Genomic DNA, 14,445 nt, shown 5'->3' with positions numbered 1-14,445 from the left:
GCAGTTTCAAAAGCTCCGGGTAGATTAGAGTCCACTCCTCCAAGTGTTTACGGAAGGCCTGCCTGTTTCTTCCAGAGAGGGCAGGGGGCAGGACTCTGAGCTCAGTGAACTGGGTGACACACCCAAAAGTCACCACTGGGTGACTAGAGCCTCAGGCCACACCCAGCATCTGGTACCTCCCTTCCCTAACCTGGGTGGTCCAGGAGTGCCAGGCCAAGGGTGACACTGAGTGCTTGGCCTTCTTCCAGGCAGTGATGTGCAATATCCTGCCCTGCACTGACTTGATTGTAAAGTGCTCCTAAAAGTCCTCTGCACTGGTGTGTCTTCATCCGGGTAACCCGCAAGATCTGGCCAGGCCTGGGAGCCACAGGAGTTATTTGGTGGGGCTGAGTAACTGGTTTGCCCTGGACTCTGCCACTTTCCAGTTGCATGACCATGAGTTATTTCACATTTCTGGGTCTCAATGTCCTCATCCAGAAAATGGAGGTCTCTTGGTATTGAATTATCAATGGAAAGTGTTTACAACTTGCTAAGTGTTCAATTAATGCTGTTTTTTTTTTTTTTTTTTTTTTTTAAGACAGGGTCTCACTATGTAGCTCTGGCTGTTCTGGAACTCACTATGTAGACCAGGCTGTGCGGCGCGCCCCGACCAGCGGGGAAGCAAGACACGACTCCAAGATTCTTCCTCTATCACGGTTTTATTGAACGCTGCTCGGTTATGGCTTCTCGGGAGAGCTGGTACGGGAGGAGGGCCCCGGGCGCCGGGGCAAGCTGGCTTATATGCAGGTTCTGGGGGCGGAGCTTGGGCGGTAAGCTGATTGGTCAGTACTATCGGGCGGGAGAGCGACACGTTAGCATTCGGGATAAACAGGAAACCGGCGCCATCTTGTAATGGCGTTTGAGCCAGCGGACTGCTGCAGTTCCCCCTTTTTGTTTTTGGCAACCCAGAGCTAGGAGTCTCCTCATGATGAGCTTCCTGCTCGATGGGCGAGTGCTGAGTAGGAGGAACAATGATACTCTCAAAACGGGTGCAATGAGCATAGCTCTCCGTGTGCAGGAGCAGTATCATAGGCTTCCTAATCGGGTGCAATGGGCAGAGCCCTCCGAGTGCAAGGACAGCCTACAGTTCCCTCAGCTGGGCCAACCAGATACTTGGGGAACCGCCAGCATCCAGGGCGGCCATAGCTTTGAGCATAAGTGTACGCTCTGTACGATTGCGCTTTATCAACCTACAGAGGATCCAACCCAGTATGACTAGACCAATCAAGCCCACTGTTCCCATCGCCCACACCCCAGCCCATTCCTTCACATAAGATGCAGCTGTGACCAAAAAATCAGTAAATTCTCCCAAGGTGGTCAAATGAGCACGCGTCTGATTTAGGGCAGCAATAGAGGCGGTGAAATTCAATTGTAACATTTCAAATTCTCAGGAAGGTCAGCATCATCTTCTCCATCTTCCTCATGTTGTTGTACCCCTCGTGTTAGTCTTGTCGGCACCCAAATCGGGTCTCTTGCATTCTGTGGGAAAACACAAAGAGATCCCCTTGACCTACGTAATACGGGGTCAGGGCCCATCCATTTATTTGTTAGCACATCCTTCCATAACACCATCTCCCGAAGGACTGGTGTTACGCCCACATGGCGATCAGCAGAGGTCTTAGATGCTTCATCCAAAGTTAAAAAATTAAGAGTGAAAAGAGCCAAGGAGAGGCGCTCGCCAGGGGTGCGCCCTATTCCCCCTTTTTGTTTTTGAAGCAGTTCTTTAATAGTACGATTTGCACGTTCCACTATGCCTTGTCCCTGTGGATTATAAGGGAGGCCAGTGGAGTGTTGAACATCCATTGTTGCACAAAAGGAATGGAATGAGGAAGAAGTGTAAGCCGGACCATTATCCGTTCTCAAGAACAAAGGCTTACCCCAGCTGGCCCATGCAGCTAGACAATGGGCAATGACATGGCGTGTCGTTTCACCAGTCATGGCAGTGGCAAAAATAATGCCAGAAAAGGTATCCACTGAAACGTGAACATATTTTTGTTTCCCAAACTCTGAGATGTGGGTAACATCCATTTGCCACGAGGCTAGGGGTTTCAGCCCTTTGGGGAGAACTCCTATATGCGGTGGATGGTGAAAGGCAACACAATGTTGGCAGTTTTTGACAATCTTACGAGCTTGTTCCCTGGAGATATTGAACTTCAGGCGCAAGGTGTTAGCAGATACATGAAAATTATCATGGAACTTTTGTGCCTGTTCACAAGGTGTACTCATAATCCAAGCAGCTATGGCTATGCGGGTGGCCTCATCTGCCAACGTATTCCCGGCTGACATTGGCCCTGGAAGCCCGCTATGTGCTCGAATATGAGTCACATAAAAAGGTTGAGAGCGAAGTAACATCAAGGCTTGAATCTGTCTTAATACCGGCGCCACCATACTAGAAGGTTGTATATAGGCAGCAATTTCCAAATTTTTAAGTAAATTGACAACATATAGGGAATCAGAGACCAAATTAAAAGAAATATTAGGATATTTCTCAAAAACCTTTTGTATAATAAGACATTCTGCTACCTGAGGGGAGGTGGTAGGAAACTGGAAACTGTAGGTCTGACCATCGATGGACATGGCACCCTTGCCGGTCTTTGAGCCATCAGTATAAATTACAGGGGCATTCATGATGGGATTTTGAGATGTGATTCGAGGAAAATAAACAGTATCCTCCGAGGCAAATGTTAACAGAGGATGTTTAGGGTAATGGTTATCAATATATCCTGCAAAACTAACCACAAGAATAGCCCACCATGAGGTCGCACCTGTTAAAATCTCAATTTGTTCTTTGGTGTAGGGCACTATCAATGTTGCTGGTGGCTCGCCGAAAAACTCAAGGCACCACTTCAGGCCATTTAACGCCTGCCTTGCCACTAAATCGGGATAATAGTGGACATTTTTAGATCCCAATCCTTGTCCATGCAGCCACCAAAGAGGTCCATTCTGCCAAACCACTCCTAGAGGGACAACCTTTGTAGGGAGGATTACTAATTGGAATGACTGAGTATAGTCTAATCTTTTTAATTGAGCTGTTTTTAACGCTTCCTGTATCTTTTGGATAGAATTTTGAGCTTCCAATGTCAATTGTCGGGGAGAGGTCAAATCAGGATTACCTTCCAATATCTTATATAGGGGCATAAGGTCTCCTTTTGGTATTTTCAAATATCCCATTAGCCAATTAACATTTCCTAAAAATTTTTGAAAATCATTCAATGTATGAAGGCATGAAGTTTGTAAGGTAATATTCTGGGGCATAATCTCATCTGGGGAAATACGGGTACCAAGAAAATCAACAAGTATGCCCTTTTGTAACTTCTCAGGGCTAATATAAAGCTCTGCATTTGCTAAAGCTTTCAAAAGGCTTTGCAAGCATTCTTCGACTTGCTTAACCTTTTCTCCAGTTATAAGAAGATCATCCATATAGTGTATAATTTTCAAATTGGGAAACTGACTTCGAATAGGGTCAATGGCGCGGCCAACATAAAGTTGGCACATAGTCGGGCTATTAGCCATGCCTTGTGGTAAAACTCGCCATTGAAAGCGTTCATCAGGAGCTTCATGATTAACGGCTGGAACTGTAAAAGCAAATCTAGGTCTATCCTCTTCATGAATGGGAATAGAAAAAAAGCAATCCTTTATGTCTATTGTTATCACAGGCCATCCTTTTGGTAATGCTGTAAGCATAGGGAGACCTCGTTGTACGGGTCCCATAATAACCATCTGTGCATTTATGGAGCGTAGATCATGTAACAATCTCCATTTTCCTGATTTCTTTTTAATAATAAAGATGGGAGAATTCCACGGTGACGTGGAAGGCTCAATATGATGTAACTGAAGCTGCTCTGCAACTAATTGTTTTGCCGCTTGGAGCTTCTCTTTTGACAAGGGCCACTGAGGTGTCCAAACGGGTGTATCAACTTGCCAGGGTATCTTTAATCGTTGCTTATCCTCAGAGGCCCCTATGAAAAACCCAACCCTTCTCTATACCTATGGGATGACGGCTGAACTGGACTACTTCTTCCCTGAAGGTTCCTTCCCAACCCCTTTCCTGGAAAATATCCCTGTTTCCTCATGATAGCTTGTGATGCAGGGGAATACTCATTGGTAAGCTGCAAATGCATCTGTTGCTGCACATCCCGTCCCCATAGATTAACGGGGAGTGATACAACGAAAGGCTGGAACTTTCCTTCTTGTTCTTCTGAGCGCCAAGTAAGCTCCTTAGCGCTCATGCTAGGTGTTTCTTGGTATCCTAAGCCTTGAAGGGACTGGGAGGCGATAGTAAGTGGCCACTTTGAGGGCCACTCTTCCTGTCTTATGACACTCCGGTCAGCTCCTGTATCCAATAATCCAAGGAATCGCCTTCCCTCTATTATTAATTCTAACGTAGGTCTCTGATCCAAACCCATGGCAAGCATGAAGGCATTTTTCCCTGTAGATCCAAACCCATTAAGGCCTCGTTCCCTATCAGAAGCTGGAAATCTAGAATGATGAGAGGGGAGAACCAACATCTGAGCTATGCGGTCTCCTGGAGCAATTGAAAACAATCCCTTGGGAGACCAGCACATAATCTTGATTTTCCCCTGGTAATCAGGGTCAATAACACCTGGCAAAACCATCAATCCTCTAATGGAACTACCTGATCTCCCAATTATAAGGCCCACCTCATTTTTATTTAATGGATTCATAAGATCAGTATCAATGGCCTGCACCCCCATAGAAGGAGTCAGTACCATTGAGGAGGCGGCACACAAGTCCAACCCTGCGGCTGCTGACGTGGCTCTTTGCCCTGATTGGAGGGAGGCGGGGGGAATTCCCCCGATGCCTCGTTCTGAATAGCCCCGAACACTTTCGGGCCCCGGGGTCGCGGGCCCCGTGATCCGTTTTTTGAGACCGCAGGGAACATCGGCTGGAGGGGCTGCCCATTAACATCTTTCACTGATCTACATTCATTTGCCCAATGTTTTCCCTTTTTGCATCGGGGACAGGTGCCTGGCATCCTCTGTTGGTTTCCTCCTGAAGGAGACCGACACTCTTTCTTTAGATGTCCTGGCTTTCCGCAATTATAACATTTTCCTTTAGAGCCACTTCCTCGGTTGACAGCTGTCATAACTGCTGCAGCGAGGCCAGCATTGGTGAGAGGGCCCCCTATCTCCCTACATGCTTTCAACCAAGCCTCAAGCCCCTTCTGTTTCCAGGGCGTGATAGCCCGTCTGCACTCCTTTGTACATTGTTCATAAATAAGTTGCTGCGTTAAGGGGAGAGCTGTTTCCATATCCCCAAAAATTTTTCCCGCAGCATCAAGCATCCGGGCTACGAAATCAGCAAAAGGCTCATTTGGTCCTTGAATGATCTTAGTAAGGTTTCCACTCACTTCTCCTTTTCTGACCAGTTTTTTCCAGGCGGATACGTGTATCTCTTTCACTTGATTGTAAATTTCAATGGGGAAGTTTATCTGGTTATTTACCCATTGTCCTTGACCCAACAACATATCCGCCGTCCAGGCTGGCTGGCCATTTTGTGCATTACGCCGGGCCTGAATTTGGGCATGGTCTGTGACCAGAGACCTCCATTCTAGATAAGTACCAGGGGGTAAAGCTGCCCTTCCAACTTCCTGATAGTCTGCCGGAGTCAAAACATCCTTAGCTATTCTGTCTAAAATAGACAGAGGATAATGGGCAGTTGGGCCATAGGTCTGAACTGCTTGTACTAGATCTTTTAACATCTTGTAAGATACAGGCTCATGAGACCTGACCTGTGTGTTTGGGTCTTCGAACACCGGGAAAGCATTTGCTAGTTTAGTCCAGGTTTTGGGAGGAATGCGATGACTTCCTGCGCAGCTTCCTGTACTCACTTGTGAGTTAGGAGCGAAGGGCGGTGGTCGTGATAGCTCGGCTCCGGGCCCTGGGCCATAGCTTTCACGCTCATACCCCGCAGCCTCCCTTTCTAGGTCTATCTCATCCTCAGTATCTAACTCTGAGTCAGAATCAGACAAATTAATAGCGGCCAGCTCCGACCATAGGTACGCTGGTGCTGAAGGTTCCCTTTCTGTATGTTGTAATTTTTGTTTCTTCTTTTCTCTTTTATTTTCTTTACGTTTAGAATTTTCTTTGCTAGCTTCTGTTTCCTTACCGGTTTCGGACTGACTATCCTGCCATTCTGCCATAGCCTTTCTCCCCTTTGCTACTGCTTCCTGTGCCTTTTCCTCATCCAGACAAGATTTCACCAATCTCCAAAAAGGCAAGGTGGCTTTTCCTAGATCTTGTTTGTGTTTTTCTAAATCTTTTCCTAGCTTTTCCCAGGAACTCATCGTGAGATCACCGGATACCGCGAACCATGGCGCATGTTGATCTATCTCTTTAAGCGCCCTTTTTATAGAACCGGAGGAAACATTAATATCCCTTGCACCCAGTAATTCCTTCACAGGTTTGACAAAAAACTCAATATGTGAGTCAAAGTTCCCCATCTTTGAAACTGATTTCTCTACACCAGGTTTACTCAAAGAAAACAACGAGCTAACGAAAGACTGTCCCCACTAAGGAGCTTTACTTTCGTTTCGCTCGCAGCAACACAAACTTTACTTTCGTTTCGCTCACAGCAACACAAACAAGTTTCCTCCGCGCGGTGGCAGCGCAGCCAAAAGCAGCACCCAATCACCAAGATAACCCACACAAAAATTATCAACGGGAAAAAGTCCAACAAAAAGGCAAGATTGGTGTCATAGGCGTCAGTCATACCTTATGAGTACTCACCGTTCCCGTGTGAGGTTCTGAATCTTCGGCCCTCCTCCGAGTCGTTCGCAAGGTCCGAAGTTTCCCGGGTTTCGGCACCAGTTGCGGCGCGCCCCGACCAGCGGGGAAGCAAGACACGACTCCAAGATTCTTCCTCTATCACGGTTTTATTGAACGCTGCTCGGTTATGGCTTCTCGGGAGAGCTGGTACGGGAGGAGGGCCCCGGGCGCCGGGGCAAGCTGGCTTATATGCAGGTTCTGGGGGCGGAGCTTGGGCGGTAAGCTGATTGGTCAGTACTATCGGGCGGGAGAGCGACACGTTAGCATTCGGGATAAACAGGAAACCGGCGCCATCTTGTAATGGCGTTTGAGCCAGCGGACTGCTGCAAGGCTGGCCTTGAGCTCACAGAGATCAGCCTGCCTGGGATTAAAGACATGAGGGGATTAGGGGCTGGAGAGAGGGCTCAGTGGTTGAGGACACTGGTTGTTCCTCCAGAGGACCTGGGTTCAATTTCCAGCACCCACGTGGCAGCTCACAATTGCCTGTAACTCTACCTCCAGGGAATCTGACACCCTCACAGACAGACAGACATACATGCAGGTGAAATACCAATGCACATAAAATAAAAATAAATCATTTTTTAAAAAGACACGAGGAGATTAAAGAGATGTGGCACCCCACCTGGCTTTTGCCAATATTTTTTTTAAAGATTTATTTTATTTTTAGTTATGGGCATGTGCAGCAGCCAGAGAAGGGAGGGTACTGGATGCTCTGGGACTGGAGACACTGGTGAGTGTGAACCATGTGATGTGGGTGGCGAGAGCCAAACTCTGGTCCTCTGGAACACCAGCAAGCATTTTGTTTTGTTTTCTCTGTTTTCTGTTTGTTTGTTTGGGGGGGGGGAGACAGGGTCTCTATGTCTCTATGTGGCTCTGACTGTCCTGGAACTCACTATGTAGACCAGTGACCTTGAATGCACAGAGATCCTTCCCAGAGCTTGAATAAAAGGTTTGCACCACCACACCCTGTCCCAGGTAGTGCCGTTAAGCACGGGGCTCTCTTCAGCCCCTTTACCGATATTTTAAAAAAAATTACATTTGTTATAAAATAAAATAAAAAAAATTACATTTGTTAGTTATATGCGTGTGCTTGATGTATGCCCGTGGCAATCTGTATTCGGAGATCAGAGGACAACTTGTGGGAGTTGACTATTTTTGTTCTTTTGGTTTTGTTTTCTTTGAGAAAGAGTTTCTCTGTGTAGTTTTGGTGCCTGTCCTAGATCTTGCTCTGTAGACCAGGCTGGCCTTGAACTCTGCCTGCCTCTGCCTCCTGAGTGTTAGGATTAAAGGTGTGCACCACCCCTGAGTGGTGAGTTGACTCTTTCTATTGGTGGGTTCTGGGGCTTGAACACAGGTATTCAGGCTATGAGGTAAGCACCCTTACCGCTGAGGCATCTTGTGAGTCCAGTGTTTTGTTTTTGTTGTGCGTTCAATTAGGCCGAATGGGCTCAAATTGTCCTGGGAACAGCAGGTGATCAGGCCTCAAGAAGAAAGGACTGTGCTGTATTTAGGGGATCTCCCCTATCAAGTGTTGTTCCTCCCCAGAGTCTGGCTCGCTGGTTGGCTCTTGTGCTTGCTGTGGCCAGTCCTACCTCAGGGCCTTTGCACTCTTCCCAGGAGTCTTCCTTCATTTCTTGGCTCCTCTGGTTCCCTTTTCAAAGGTCTCCCTCAGAAGTCACCACGGCAGGAGGCTTCCCACGCTCTCCTCCACTCCTCTGTTATCTCTGCCCTTCCCCACTGTGTGTCTGTCTTCTAGAATGTACATGGACAGCTCACCCTTCTTGTTTGTCTCCAAGGCAAGAACAGGGCTTTTCACACAGATGTTTACACATTTGCATCTCGTAGACAGCCAGCAGGAAGCCTTCTGTACTAAGGGTGACAGTGGGGTGACAGTGGGGTGACAGAAGTAGAACTCAGGGTCAAAGGGCTTAGGAAGGAATGTAAACTCAGGGAGGAACCTGGGCAGGGATTTAAACAGTGGAAGTGGGGCTGGGGGCGCGGCTCAGTGGTAGAGGCCCTGCCTAGCATCCCCCAGTGAGGGCCTGGGGTGTGGCTCAGTGGGAGAGCCCCTGCCTAGCATCCCCCAGTGAGGGGCTGGAGTGTGGCTCAGTGGTAGAGCCCTGCCTAGAATCCCCCAGTGAGGGGCTGGGGGTGTGGCTCAGTGGTAGAGCCCCTGCCTAGAATCCCCCAGTGAGGGGCTGGGGGTTTAGCTCAGTGGTAGAGCCCCTGCCTAGAATCCTCCAGTGAGGGGCTGGGGGTGTGGCTCAGTGGTAGAGCCCCTGCCTAGAATCCCCCAGTGAGGGGCTGGGATGTGGCTCAGTGGTAGAGCCCCTGCCTAGCATCCCCTAGTGAGGGGCTGGGGGTGTGGCTCAGTGGTAGAGCCCCTGCCTAGCATCCCCCAGTGAGGGGCTGGGGTGTGGCTCAGGTAAGACTTAGCAGAGCCTGTATCTAGAGTGTGGCAGGCCAGGGATTCCCTTATAGGGACAGGGAGCCAAAATCCTGCTAAAGCACTAGTGGAAGGTGAAGCACGAATCTTAGAAAGTCTTATTAATAAAAAAAACTCGTGGTCAGGTATTGGGGTGAATGATCAGAGAAACAGAACAAGCCACAGCCACCTCACTTTGCCAGTTCCTCAGTTGATCCTATTTCCTCAGACTGGAAGCCTCTGTGTTCTCATCCAAATGGATCTCAGCTGAACTGCTTCTCGAATTCCTGAAAGCTTAACTGGGCTAATTCCTGGTTTTCACGCCTTATATACCTTTCTGCTTTCTGCCATCACTTCCTGGGATTAAAGGCTCTTGTTACCACGCCTGGCTGTTTCCAGTGTGGCCTTGAACTCACAGAGATCCAGACGAATTTCTGCCTCTGGAATGGTAGGATTAAAGGCGTGTGTGCCACCATTTTCTGGCCTCTATATCTAGTGGCTGTTCTGTTCTCTGACCCCAGATAAGTTTATTAGGGTGCACAATATTTTGGGGAACACAATATCACCACAGGAGGGCCCCACAGGTGTGGTTGGCTCTTCAGCTGTGCCTAAAGGTCCTGGTTTCCTGGCCTCTTTCTGTCCTGGGCTTCCACAATCTTAATACCTCCTGACTGTATGCACTGTTCCCCTCTCCAGTGGGCCTGGTGACTGTCTTCTGGGTCCCAGCTTCTTCAAGCTTGGGCTAGGCAAACAAGAGACTTCATAAGTGCCTGGGAGGCTGAGCAACATTCTCTGCCTCTTCCTTTTGGGCCATCTCTTCTTCCCCCTTCCCGGCTCCAGATTACATCCCTCTCTGCTCTCCTCTGTTTATCCATCTCTTACAATCTTGTTATGCTTTTGAGTCTCACTCTGTCACTCAGCCTGGCCTCAAAATCAATACAAAGCTGGGCATGGTAGCGCACGCCTTTAATCCCAGCACTCAGCAGCCAGAGGCAGCTGGATCTCTGTGAGTTCGAGGCCAGCCTGATCTACAGAGTGAGTTCCAGGACATCCAAGGCTACACAGAGAGACTTTGTCCCAGAAGCAAACAATAACAAAATTTCATGGCCATCCAACCTTAGCCTCCCAATTGTAGAGATTATGGGCGTCAGTTACCATGCCTAGTTTCTCACAATCTTCTGCAGTCAGGTGGACCTGTATGTCTCTGTCCTGGAACTCGCTTTGGAGACCAAGCTGGCCTCGAACTCACCGAGGTCTACCTGCCACTGCCTCCCGAGTGCTAGGGTTAAAGGCGTGTGCTACCACCGCCCGGCCTGTGTTAGCTTTACTGTTAGACACCCCACGGTCCTTCCTCTGTTCTTTCCCACCTCTCTTTCTAACCCTCTGGCTTCCTTCTTCATGCCCCATTCCATTTTCTAAGCATAGGCATGTCTCTGAGTGGCTCTCTGAGCCTCTTTCGTGATGAAGGCTCCCAGAGATGCTGAGGACTCCAGCACTGGTGGTATTTATTTTGGGGTGTAGGAGATACGTTTGTTCCACACCAAAGGTGTGTGTGTATGTGTCAGAAGATAGCTTGCCTTTTATTGACTTGAAGCTGGGGGGAGAAGAACACAATGGGACTCCTGGGTCGGGTTCCCCAAAGCAGGGGGGAGAGAGGATTTGGAAAACGTGGCTTTTATGTAACTTTTTTGTGAAGCAGAGTGTTGGGTCAAAGCAAACCAGGCTGTGTAAAGAGAATAACAAGGTCAGGTCCAAAAGAAACAAAAGGCTATCTGTGGTGTCCATTAGCATATCAAAGCTCACACTGGCCTCCAGGCTTGCTCAGGATCCCCAGGACCAATAGCTCTTCACAGCTCTTCTCACCCTGCCTCCTACCCCAAACTTCTCCAGCTCATAGGCTTCCCTCCCCTGGCTTCTCCTTTCCCTTAAAATCCTACTATTTCAGCCATGCATTCTCGCTCTCCTCATTTCGTTAAACCACTCTGTCTTCTTTTCTCACCATCCCCCACCCGGCCCCATGACCTGTGGGCTCTGGCCACGATCAGTGTACGACTTTCTCTCCCTGTTCTGGACCCATCCAGATGACTCTGGCTTTATTCTCCCTCGTATCTACAATAAAAACCTTCCCCTCAACCTTGGAGCCGGTCATATAGTTATATGTGGTTGTGTATAGTTTATACTAACAGGTCTTCCTGTGAGGCACCCAGCAGGGACCTTGAGACCTGCAAGATTAAGATAATGGTGGGTGGACTGTTGTTGCTGGATTCTCTCTCGGCGTCTAGATGAGGCATCACGGCTGTTCTCTGTGACAAAGTGCAATGTGACTGAGGTCCACTGGAGTGGAGAATTTGGGTTTTTCTTCCTTGTTGCTGGGGATAGAAACCTTATGTATGTTACACAAGGGCTCTATGGCGAAGTCACACCCGACACCCTTTAGCCTAGGAGTGTCCCCGTTATCGATAGGCTTCCAGGAGCAAAATGTTTGATAGTCTGTGTGCTGACCTTCAGCTCTGAGTTTGTTTCTGAGACGGGGTTTGGTGGGTAGGCGTGCTGGCTAATTCTATGCCAACTTGACACAATCTAGAGCCGTCAAAGAGGAGGGGACTGCAAAGGAGAAAATACCTCCATAAGATCTGGCTATATGCAAGCCTGTCAGGTATTTTCTTAATTAGTGATTGGTGGAGGAGGGCCCCGCCCATTGTGGGTGGTGCCGTCCCTGGGCTGGTGGTCCTGGGTTCTATGAGAAATCAGGCTGAGCAAGGCATGTGCCGCAAGCCAGAAAGCAGCACCCCTCCATGGCCTCTGCATCAGCTCCTGCCTCCAGGTTCCTACCCTGTTTAAGTTCCTGCCCTGACTTCCTTCAGTGATGGACTGTGATGTAGAAATGTAAGCCCAAATAAACGCTTTCCTCCCCAAGTTGCTTGGGTCATGGAGTTTCATTGGAGCTATAGTAACCCTGACTGTACATTAGGCCGAATTGGCCTAACTCACAATGTACACAAATTGCCCCAACCTTGTAGCAATCCTCTCTACCTGAGCCTCCTGAGTGCTAAGATTATAGGCATGCATCATAACACCCAGCTATCTCTGCATCCTTGATATAAGGGATCAGTAAGCTTTTAGAGTCTTCAACTCCCAAAGAAGACAAATGACCCTCATACTGAACTTGCTATATATAACACAAGTCACGTGCATGCAGATGTTTGCGAAAGGGTTTGTCCTGGGAAAGAAAGAAAACAAACAAAAAATAAATAAAAATAAAAACCCAACAAAGCAAAACCAGTTAGCCAGGTATGGTGTCCCACACCTGTAATGTCAGCATTTGGGAAGCGAAGATGTGTTTGTGTGGGGTGTGTGTGTGTGTGTGTGTGTGTGTGTGTGTGTGTGTGTTCGTGTGTGTGCACACAGAGCAGCTCAAAGTCATTCTCATTTTATGTAGGAGTTCAAATCCAGCCTGGGCTACAAAGACCCAGTCTAAAAACAACAGAGAGAGAGGAGAGAGAGAGAGAGAGAGAACAAACAACAGAAGAGGGAGAAAGAAGGGAAAGAGAAAAGGAAAATAACTATTTCTGACAAAGTGCTTAGGCTCAGTTGCTAAGAAACCATGGCTGGCAAGCCTGAGGAGTTTGGTCCCCGGAACCCACATAAAGGCAGAAGGGGGGAACTGACCCTACAAAGTTGTTCTCTGACCTCCACATGCACGTGGAGTCCCTTCAAAAATGTAAACAATTTAAAAGAATTTTTCGACTGGAGAGATGGTTCATCAGTTAAGAGCGTATAGAGGACCCAAATTCTGTTCCCAGCCCGACACTGGGCAGCACACAACCTCCTTAATTCCAGCTCCAGGGGATCCATTGCCCCGGACCTACACTGGCACTCATTCTCATTTGCACCCCCCGACATATACATAATTAAAAATAATACACAAAAAATCTTATTTCTTGGCCAGGAGATGGTGGCACATGCTTTTAATCCCAGCTCTTGGGAGGCAGAGCCAGGCAGATCTCTGTGAGTTAGAGGCCAGCCTGGTCTACAGAGCGAGCTCCGGGACAGGCACCAAAACTACACAGAGAAACCCTGTCTCGAAAAAACAAAACCATAAAAACCCTCCCCAAACAAAAATCTTATTTCTTTTTTGTTTTTGTTTTTTGGAGTTTTAGGCAGGATTGCCACGACTCTGGCCAGCCTGGGCTATATGGAAAGACCTTGTTTTTGCCGGGTGTGGTGGAGCACCCCTTTAATCCCAGCACTCAGGAGGTGAGGCAGGCTGATCTCTGTGAGTTCGAGGTCAGACTGGGCTACAGAGTGAGTTCTAGGACAGGCTCCAAAGCTACACAGAGAAACCCTGTCTCGAAAAACAAAAAAAACCAAAAAACAAAAATTTTCAAAAAAAAAAAAAAAAAGGGGTTGCGGATTTAGCTCAGTGGTAGAGTGCTTGCCTAGCAAGCACAAAAGGGCCTGGTTCGGTCCTCAGCTCCGGAAAAAAAAAAAAGAAAAAACAAAACAAAAAAACCTCCCAAAACAAAAATCTTATTTCTTTTTTGTTTTTGTTCTTGGGAGGTTTAGGCAGGATTGCACGACTCTGTGGCCAGCCTGGGCTATATGGAAAGACCTTGTCTTAGCAGAGGGTGGTGGAGCACCCCTTTAATCCCAGCACTCGGGAGGCGAGGCAGGCGAATCTCTGAGTTCCAGGCCTACAGAGCGAATTCCAGGACAGCCAGGGCTATGTAATGAGAACCTGTCTCAAAAAACCAAACCAAACAATCAAACAAAAAAGAGTTGTAATCAGACACTTATCCAAGAGTTCCTCAAAACACTGGTGATACTGAATTTCGCTTTTTCTTTCTTTCTTCTTCTTCTTTTTTTTTTTTTTTTTCCTTTCTCAGGATGACTAGCTGACCCCGTGCTTTCCTGGAAAACGTCCCGCGTCTCTAAGTGTCTGGGAGCTCTCTGCTTCTCTCCCTGTTTCTACAGCAGTATCTCCAAATGTCCTATGGTCTCTTTTCTGCGGGTTTCAGGGTCTCCCGGCAGCCCTTGCCTGCGGCCTTCCTGGGTCGGGTCATCTGCGGCTCCTTTAAGACAGGCCCCGCCCCGCCCCGCCCCGCCCCGCCCCGCCCCGCCCCGCCCCGCCCTCCCGGGTCAGCCCGGGTGCGTAGGGCTCAGGCGGGCGGCTGCTGGGCTCAGTGCGGAGCG

This window comes from Peromyscus eremicus, chromosome 1, assembly GCF_949786415.1.
Source record: "Peromyscus eremicus chromosome 1, PerEre_H2_v1, whole genome shotgun sequence".
In the NCBI taxonomy this organism is placed as follows: Eukaryota; Metazoa; Chordata; class Mammalia; order Rodentia; family Cricetidae; genus Peromyscus; species Peromyscus eremicus.
This window is presented reverse-complemented; position numbering follows the sequence as displayed.